Genomic DNA, 9,938 nt, shown 5'->3' on the forward strand with positions numbered 1-9,938 from the left:
CAGGTTGAAGTTAAACCGAGGTCACGTTTAACACTTGTTGAAATTGAAATTTACAAGTTGAAGTTAAATCGATGTCATGTTTAACAAATGTTGAAATTGAAATTTACAAGTTGAAGTTAAACCGATGTCATGTTTAACACTTGTTGAAATTGAAATTTACAAGTTGAAGTTAAACTGATGATATGTTTAACACTTGTTGAAATTAAAATTTACAAGTTGAAGTTAAACCGAGGGCGTGTTTAACACTTGTTGAAATTAAAATTTACAAGTTGAAGTTAAACCGATGACGTGTTTAACACTTATTGAAATTTAAGTTTACAAGTTGAAATTAAACCGAGGTCACGTGTAACACTTGTTGAAATTGAAATTTACAAGTTGAAGTTAAACCGAGGACGTGTTTAACGCTTGTTGAAATTGAAATTTACAAGTTGAAGTTAAACCAAGGACGTGTTTAACACTTGTTGAAATTGAAATTCACAAGTTGAAGTTAAACCGATGATATGTTTAACACTTGTTGAAATTGAAATTTACAAGTTGAAGTTAAACTGAGGACGTGTTTAACACTTGTTGAAATTAAAATTTACAAGTTGAAGTTAAATCGATGCCGTGTTTAACACTTGTTGAAATTTAAGTTTACAAGTTGAAGTTAAACCGAGGTCACGTTTAACACTTGTTGAAATTGAAATTACAAGCTGAAGTTAAACCAAGGACGTGTTTAACACTTGTTGAAATTGAAATTTACAAGTTGAAGTTAACCCAAGACGTGTTTAACACTTGTTGAAATTGAAATTTACAAGTTGAAGTTAAACCGATGATATGTTTAACATTTGTTGAAATTTAAGTTTGCAAGTTGAAGCTAAACTGAGGTCACGTTTAACATTTGTTGAAATTAAAATTTACAAGCTGAAGTTAAACCGAGGACGTGTTTAACACTTGTTGAAATTGAAATTTACAAGTTGAAGTTAAACCGAGGACGTGTTTAACACTTGTTGAAATTTAAGTTTACAAGTTGAAGTTAAACCGAGGTCACGTTTAACACTTGTTGAAATTGAAATTTACAAGTTGAAGTTAAACCGAGGACGTGTTTAATACTTGTTGAAATTAAAATTTACAAATTGAAGTTAAACTGATGATATGTTTAACACTTGTTGAAATTGAAATTTACAAGTTAAAGTTAAACTGAGGATGTGTTTAACACTTGTTGAAATTGAAATTTACAAGTTGAAGTTAAACCGAGGACGTGTTTAACACTTGTTGAAATTTAAGTTTACAAGTTGAAGTTAAACCGAGGTCACGTTTAACACTTGTTGAAATTGAAATTTACAAGTTGAAGTTAAACCGAGGACGTGTTTAATACTTGTTGAAATTAAAATTTACAAATTGAAGTTAAACTGATGATATGTTTAACACTTGTTGAAATTGAAATTTACAAGTTAAAGTTAAACTGAGGATGTGTTTAACACTTGTTGAAATTGAAATTTACAAGTTGAAGTTAAACCGAGGACGTGTTTAACACTTGTTGAAATTTAAGTTTACAAGTTGAAGTTAAACCGAGATCACGTTTAACAATTGTTGAAATTTAAGTTTACAGGTTGAAGTTAAACCGAGGTCACGTTTAATGCTTGTTGAAATTTAAGTTTACAAGTTAAAGTTAACTGAGGTTATGTTAAAAGAAGATTGGTTTAAACACTTGTTGAAATTTTGAGAAAAATTTACTAGTTAAGCCAAGGTTATATTGAAAGAAATATCTACATACTTGTCGAGATTACCATGTTGCCAAGACTTGGAAGAAATTTGAAAACAGAAGTCTTGCTAAGAGTGAAGTATCAAGTTGTAAATAACACTTGTGAAAATATTGTAAAAAATATTTTCAAGTGTTAAGTCGAGGCTGAGATAAGCCGATTAGTGGGTACAACCGAGGTGTTACACCTCGAGGAGATTGCATAGTTAAGGTGTATTTTGAAGACATGCAAATTATTTTAAGTATAAAATGCATTCAGAAAAGGAAAGAAGGCACTTCGGCCTAACATTGAAGAGTGATTGTTTAGATTACAAAAAAGCCGATGTGAAGTACGCCGGTGTCAGACGGTGGTAGTAAGCAAAGAAGTGCAACGAAAGCCTCGTCGGAGAGAGAGAGTGAAACTGGTTGCAGAAAGCTTCGCAAAAGCAGCAATGGAGGATTTGAAAGAGAAAGTTCGAACAAGAACGAAGATGCAGAAGTGAAAAGACGGAGAGAGAGTTGATCAAAAGCATGAAATGGTGGCAAAATGGAAATTATGGTGCCTTGGACGACGTGCTTGTCAGACAGCTAACGCAAAAGTGATGCGACTTGATAGCATGTATCAGGTACGGTCCAGTAGGGAAAAGACGCATGGTAAAAACGGTTGAAATACTGTGCGTGCCAGCTCATACGTGTGCTGGAAATCTTGGAGTTCTTGATTCAATGAAGCAAATACATCGGCTAGGAGGACGGTTTCAGCTGAGAAACTTGAACGAACTTGGTCGTTGGTTCTAAGGCATTGATGAAAGCAGACTATAGGTCTTGATCATATTGAGCCGACGAGTTCTGACTTCAGGAATAAATGATAAAGCGAGCTTAGCCGACGTGCTAAATGGAAGAAATGATATAGGTTCCATCATCTCAGGATGCCGAGGTAATAGAACCTAGGGGGCAGTTGTGGGGACATAATTTTTGAATGACAAACATGTGGCCAAGGTGACACCAAAGTGTCTGTCGAGGTGTCACGTGTCCTGGTCATGATGCCGAGATGATCTCGGCAAGGCCAAGGTTATCTGCGAGAATACCAGAATCCGGGATAAGCGGATAAGCGACAAGAGTACTAGAATGAGAGAAGACTTCAGTTTGGGTAAAGATAAGACTCTTAGAGAGTTTATCCTAATCCTACTAGGAGTCCAAGATTAGCAGTAATCCTAAGTCCATTAGAGCTAGGCTTCTATTGGGACTAGGATTGTGTTGGCTATAAAAGTGAGGCACCCCCATGGGTCTAAGGTATGTCATTTATGCTCTGTCTAGTGAGTTAAGCATTATTGGTTATCTTTGAGAGATATTTTACTGACTTGATCGTTGGAGTACCCCCGGGTGGACGAACCACCGCGGGATTCTTATCTTTCTGTGACAGGTTGTTCGGACCTAATCTATTCTGCCAGTGTTCTCTAACTGAGTGCGTGATTGGCAGTGTGGTTGAAAATTGACACACACAATAAATAAAGTTATATTAAAAAAAAAAAAAAAAACTATAAAAAAAGAGAATAATATTAGATGCCCCCACTTTTTGTCATATATTATTGGATACGTTATATATATTTATTTATTTATTCTCCTCAATTAAAAATGTTACACTTTATCAATTTAGATTTTTAATTCGTAATAATGTGAACTTTACATTGAGAATCCGTTATATACATGAATGGAAATTGACACGTATTTTGCAAATAACATCAAATATTGTAAAATATTTGAAATGATGCTATTATTTTCTTTCCCATCTTTTCAATTTCTCTTTCCCTCATTTCTGCAACCCACGTCAGTAGTTGTGGTTGCTTACATTACAATTGCAACAGTAGTTGTCGTGGATAGAAGAAAATAATATCAATTTAAGTATTCAACAAGATTTAAGATCTCATATGCAACTTATATATCAATTTTTTTTTTCTTTTTCTTTTTTACGTAACAAATTCTTAGCAACAAGTTTTTACAAATTAATAGTTTAAAGTGATAAAGTATAACACATTTTAAGAAAATAAAATAATACTCAGTGATAATTCTAGAAGGTAAAATGTAATTTGTCCTATATCATCGGACAAAAGAATCTAAAATTTGGAGAAGGTAAAAAATTACAAAGGGAAGTAAATGAGAGGCATCGAAAATTTGCGATTTTGTTCACGAACCTTTTTTTTTTTAATTGTGTGTATAATAAACACTTTTTAATTGATGAAAAATAGAGGCCTCTATACTTTTAGGTGGGTCAATGTACCTTTGTAATAGAGTGCTTAGACACTTCCTACAAAAAAAAAAAAAATAGAGTGCTTAGACCAGAGGTTCATTTCTTGGCCAAGTTTAAGGTTTTGGCTAGAGGTTATTTGACTAAAATAGTTAAAAAAAGATAAAATAACTTGAAATAGTTAATAAGATAAAATGTCATATCTAATCCATAATTATTTCACTTTTTCTCTCACAATTATCAAGTTAACTACAAAAAAAAAAAAAAAACACCAAAAAACCAACTATTATCCCAAATATAACTTTTTTAGCCAGACTAAAATAGTCAAAAAATCAAATAGTCGAATAAAATAGCACATTCCCAAACGGACACCTATGTGTCAAAAAGTCAAATAGCCGAATAAAATAGCATATTCCCAAAAAGGCAACTATTATCCCTAAATCTTTTTTTGCCAAAATGATATTATTTGTCCAAAAGGACACCTACGTGTCTATCTGTTCAAATGTCACCTATCTGTACATGTGTTACTTATCTGTCAACCCAAGCCCTATTTAATTATCTAATTCTACTTCTTCAGTATATCTAATAGACTAATACTTATATAATTTAATTGGCAGGACTGAGAAATCAAATTTTAATACTAATTCAAACCCATAACGAAATAAAATAAAATTTTAATAACATTTTTATGTAATAAAATCTTAATTAAGTAAAGTCATTTACTAATTCATAATACTATATATTTTATTTTTGTAATCTTTTCAGGTACTAAATAGGTTTGAATTAAATATTTTAGGGATTTAATAGATTCAATCGGTAGTTTAGAAACTAAATAGACTTTGATTTATATATCTTAGGAACTGAGTAGATTTTATCGATAATTTAATAATTAAGTAGATAATTTAATGATAATTTAAAAGTAGAAACTGTAATAAAACTATTTATTTATTATTTTCCCATGCGCTATTGTCGTGTACACTATATGTGACAAAAATAATTTAAATATATTAAAAATTAATTATTACAAAATTGTCTAATGTACAGTGTGCATAGACTGTAACGCCCTCAAAATGAACCCATTATATATATATCATTGACACGCATTATTTAATGAAAACATTTTATTAATTCATTCATCAGAGTATTACTAAGTAAAAGCATTACATGTAACATCAGATAAATTGCCCAACAGGCTTACATCTTTCCAAGCCAACACTTGGATACAAAAATATGAGTTCTAACTCATTACAAGGAAAGCCCTAGGCTTGAATGTTTACATGTACTAATAAACAAAAACAATTAACTAAAGATAATCTTCTTGAAAATCCAGAAGCCCAAACCCTCCCAAACTAAGTCCTTGGAGGTAGCTTATCACCTGAACCTGAAAATGATGTTCCCATAAAGGGTGAGCCACAGCCCAGCAGAAATATACTAAACCAAATATAAGCATTGAATAAAGCAATAGCATACAATAATTGGTTAACCAAGATAATCAGTTATATCTCTATACAGTTTCATGATATTAATGTCCAAGATACGTTTTACTTTTCAACATTATCAATATGGCTCAGAACCTGGCCAAACTTACAACAGTGAACCATATATATATATATCAAATTCACATTCTTCCAATACCAACAAACAAATGAGACTCAGGCTCAAATCAAAACACTTCATACTTCCAGTTTGATACACATTTTAGTGTTGTATCAATAAAAACACTTCAATATAAATAAGCACACATAAAAGTGATGCTAATGGAGTCCATCCCCTATCTCCTCCCAAAACAAAATCCGGTTTAGAGGTCCATCCCCTATCTTCCCCTAAACCGTGGAGTACATCCCCTATCTCCTCCCACACAAAACAATGTATGCAAACACACAACATACACAACACACAATCAATACACATAATGTCTGTATTAATTCAACAGTCAAGATTGATGACTTAATCAATGATTAGTTTCAGTTATCCCTAATCCACATGCAGAGTCTACAACAAGCACGACTATCCTCCACCGATAGCCCAAAACAGTTATTTCTAGACTTGGAAATAAATATACCAACAATTCAATAGACGAGTGATTTAAATTAACCAACTACGCCATTTAATCAATGAATTCCCCATTTCCATGAATTAAATATACAAATTAATTTATTAATTCAACTAGGGTTTTTCCCAAAATTATCAAAGTAACCCCAACATATCAATATACCAAAACTTCGAACAAAACCTATAAAATGGAGTAGGAAATCCCTACCTCGAAGAAAACAACCCACAAGGAGAAGACAGAGATGAATACCCAAACACCAAAGTGCTCCAAATTGCCAAATGTTCAGATTAAATGGAAGCCCTCGACTCAATCTACCTTTTTAATGAAGGATCTAGGGTAGAAACACACCCTAAGTGGATCAAATCTAAGAGAGAAGGTGAGTAGGGAGAGAGAGAAGTCGGACCTAGGGTTTAGAACCAAAAATAATAAGAAAAAGACTGATCAAAACCCGCTGCTGCGTATATAAACTGGACAGGCTCGCTCGAGCGAAGACTTTGTCGCTCGAGCGACCAGACACAGAGAAAATACGCTCGAGCCAAGGAAGCCTTGCTCGAGCCAACAACTCAAAAGCTCGCTCGAGCGAAAGAAAGGTCGATCGAGCGAAAAACTCAAACCCTCAGGTCTGCAATAAGACACACGCTCGAGCGAAGAAACTATTGCTCGAGCGAAGAACGAACTAACTCGCTCGAGCGAAGAAAAGCTCGCTCGAGCCAAGAATGCAAAGCTACAGGTCCATACTGGATGCCACCCCCTCGCTCGAGCGGCCAACTCCTCGCTCGAGCGAAGAACCAAAAACCTGGACAGCAACCCTTGGTTTCTAAACCCAACCAACCTGAAACAAACCTGCCCAACACATCCTATAATTTCAAATAAGAAAATAAGGGACAACAACAACAATTATACAATAACAGAACCTACGGAACCCAAGTCCGGATATAATAATCAAATGGGAAAAGACCGGGGTCGCTATAACCTCCCCCCCTCAAAAGAATTTCGTCCCCGAAATTAAGCATAAGTTTATAAAAAAACAAGTTTTTTTTTTTTTTTTTTTCAATTCCCAAAGATATTATATAACAATAATAAACAGCTTGACCCAATACTGGTCACTTCATCTCTTTATCAAGAAGCATCTCACAATATATAAAACAACATATATTTCAGCCTGTATCACTATTATGCATTTCTCCCTTCAATGTTAGCAATTCCCATATCATAGTCAAGTGCATGATATATACAACACATTTAACAATGCAATCAACATATGCAATGTTACACTAACCTTTTATAATGGAGCAAGTTTCAAAATACACCCATTTACCAAAACATACTCAATGTTTCACAACTTAAGACAGATGTAAAGCTCTTAAGTTCATTAATATAATAGAGTCTAATTATAAGATTACAAATCAACAAACATGTCCGGATATTTTTCGCGAACTTCCAACTCACGTTCCCAAGTGGCTTCCTCCACTCCGTGATGTTTCCACAAAACTTTTACCAAAGGGATGGTCTTGCCTCGCAAAACTTGATCCCGCCTATCCAAGACCCGAACCGGTCTCTCCTCATATGAGACATCCTCGTCAACCACTAAATCAGTCCAATCCAACACATGTGATGGATCCGGCTCATACTTCCGAAGCATACTCACATGAAACACGTCATGTACCCCGGACAACTGCGGCGGCAAAGCTAAACGATACGCAGCCTCGCCAATCCTCTCAAGGATCTCAAACGGACCAATGAACCGAGGGAACAACTTCCCGCTCTTCCCAAACCTCATCAAACCCCGTCTAGGTGATATCTTCAGAAAGACATGATCACCCACCTCAAACACCAAAGGTCTCCTCCAACGGTCGGCATAAGTTTTCTGACGACTCTGTGCTGTAACAAGCCTCTTTCGGATAAGTTCAACTTTTTCCGTCGTTTCCCTCACCAACTCCGGACCCAACAGAGGTGCATCACCCACCTTGGCCCAACAAATAGGAGATCTACACGGTCGGCCATACAAGGCCTCAAATGGTGCCATACCGATACTAGACTGGAAACTGTTGTTGTAGGCAAACTCCACCAACGGCAAGTGCCTCTCCCACGACCCACTAAAGTCTAGAACACAACCCCGAAGCATATCCTCAAGGATCTGAATAGTACGCTCGGACTGCCCGTCAGTCTGAGGATGATAAGCCGTGCTAAAGGTCAACTTAGTGCCTAAGGCACTCTGCAAACTCTGCCACAACCTGGCAGTAAAACGAGGATCTCTATCTGAAACAATCGCTACTGGAACCCCGTGTAACCTCACTATGTCCCGAATATATAAATCGGCAAGATGATCCACCGAATCTCTCACACGCATAGGAATAAAGTGTGCCGACTTAGTCAACCGGTCTACAACCACCCAAATAGCATCACTACCCCGTTGAGTCCTCGGAAGACCCACAACGAAGTCCATAGTGACGTGTTCCCACTTCCACTCGGCAATAGGCAAGGGTTGCAACAAACCCGCTGGCCTCTGATGTTCGGCCTTCACTTGCTGGCAAGTAAGGCACTTCGATACGAAAACCGCCACATCTCTCTTCATACCCCGCCACCAAAACTGGCGACCCAAATCCTGATACATCTTAGTACCTCACGGATGCACCGCAAGGCGCGAATGATGAAACTCTTGGAGTACTTCCTCTCGGCAAGACTCCGGCACAAACAGTCGGTCTCGGTATCTCACACTCAGGTCGGGATACACCGTCAAACCCTTCTCAACCTTCCCACCGGAAATCTTCTCACGAAGCGATTCTACCTCCAGATCACCCCTCTGAGCCTCTAACACCCGTGTCATAAGTGTAGGCTGTGCAACAACAGAAAACAAGGCCGCAGCCTCAACGGATTCGCCCAAAAATAAATCAAACTCCCCAAGTGCACCCAACATCTCCCACTCTCGGATGGCTATACTAGCTATGACACCAACAGGTGTTCTTCTAAGAGCATCGGCCACCACATTGGCCTTTCCCGGATGATAATGCAACTCAAAGTCATAATCCTCTATGAACTCCATCCACCTCCTCTGCCTCAAGTTCAAGTCTTTCTGTGTAAACAAATATTTCAGACTCTTATGATCCGAGAATACCTCGAATTTCTCACCATAAAGGTAATGCCTCCAAATCTTCAAGGCAAATATCACAGCTGCTAACTCTAGATCATGCGTAGGGTAATTCTGCTCGTGAATTTTCAACTGACGTGAACCATAGGCAACTACTTTCCCTTCTTGCATTAATACACAACCCAGACCCTCTCGTGAGGCGTCACAATAGACTGCATAACCCAACCCTCTCTCTGGAATAATCAAGACTGGAGCGGTGGTCAGTCTAACTTTCAACTCCTGAAACGACTTTTCACAAGTCTCACTCCAAACAAATTTGACTCCCTTCCGAGTCAATCTAGTCAAAGGCGAAGCTAATCTGGAGAAATCTTTCACAAACCGACGGTAATACCCAGCTAATCCCAGAAAACTGCGGATCTCAAATACACTCTTAGGCTGTGCCCACTCCTGCACTGCCTCTACCTTGGATGTATCAACAGACACTCCTTCCCCGGATACCACGTGGCCTAAGAATTTGACTTCCCTCAGCCAGAACTCACACTTCCCAAACTTGGCATACAGCCTATGGGCTCTAAGTAACTCAAACACCACCCTCAAGTGTGCCTCATGCTCCTCCTCAGAAGGCGAATAGATAAGGATGTCGTCCACAAAAACGACTACAAACCGATCCAAGAATTCTCGGAAGATCCGGTTCATCAAGTCCATAAAGACTGCCGGTGCATTGGTGAGCCCGAATGGCATCACCAGAAACTCATAATGGCCATACCACGTACGGAATGTCGTCTTCGGAATATCCTCTTCCCTGACCCTCAACTGGTGGTAACCCGATCTCAAA

Source organism: Camellia sinensis, chromosome 7, assembly GCF_055761805.1.
Source record: "Camellia sinensis isolate YWXY chromosome 7, ASM5576180v1, whole genome shotgun sequence".
Classification (NCBI taxonomy): Eukaryota; Viridiplantae; Streptophyta; class Magnoliopsida; order Ericales; family Theaceae; genus Camellia; species Camellia sinensis.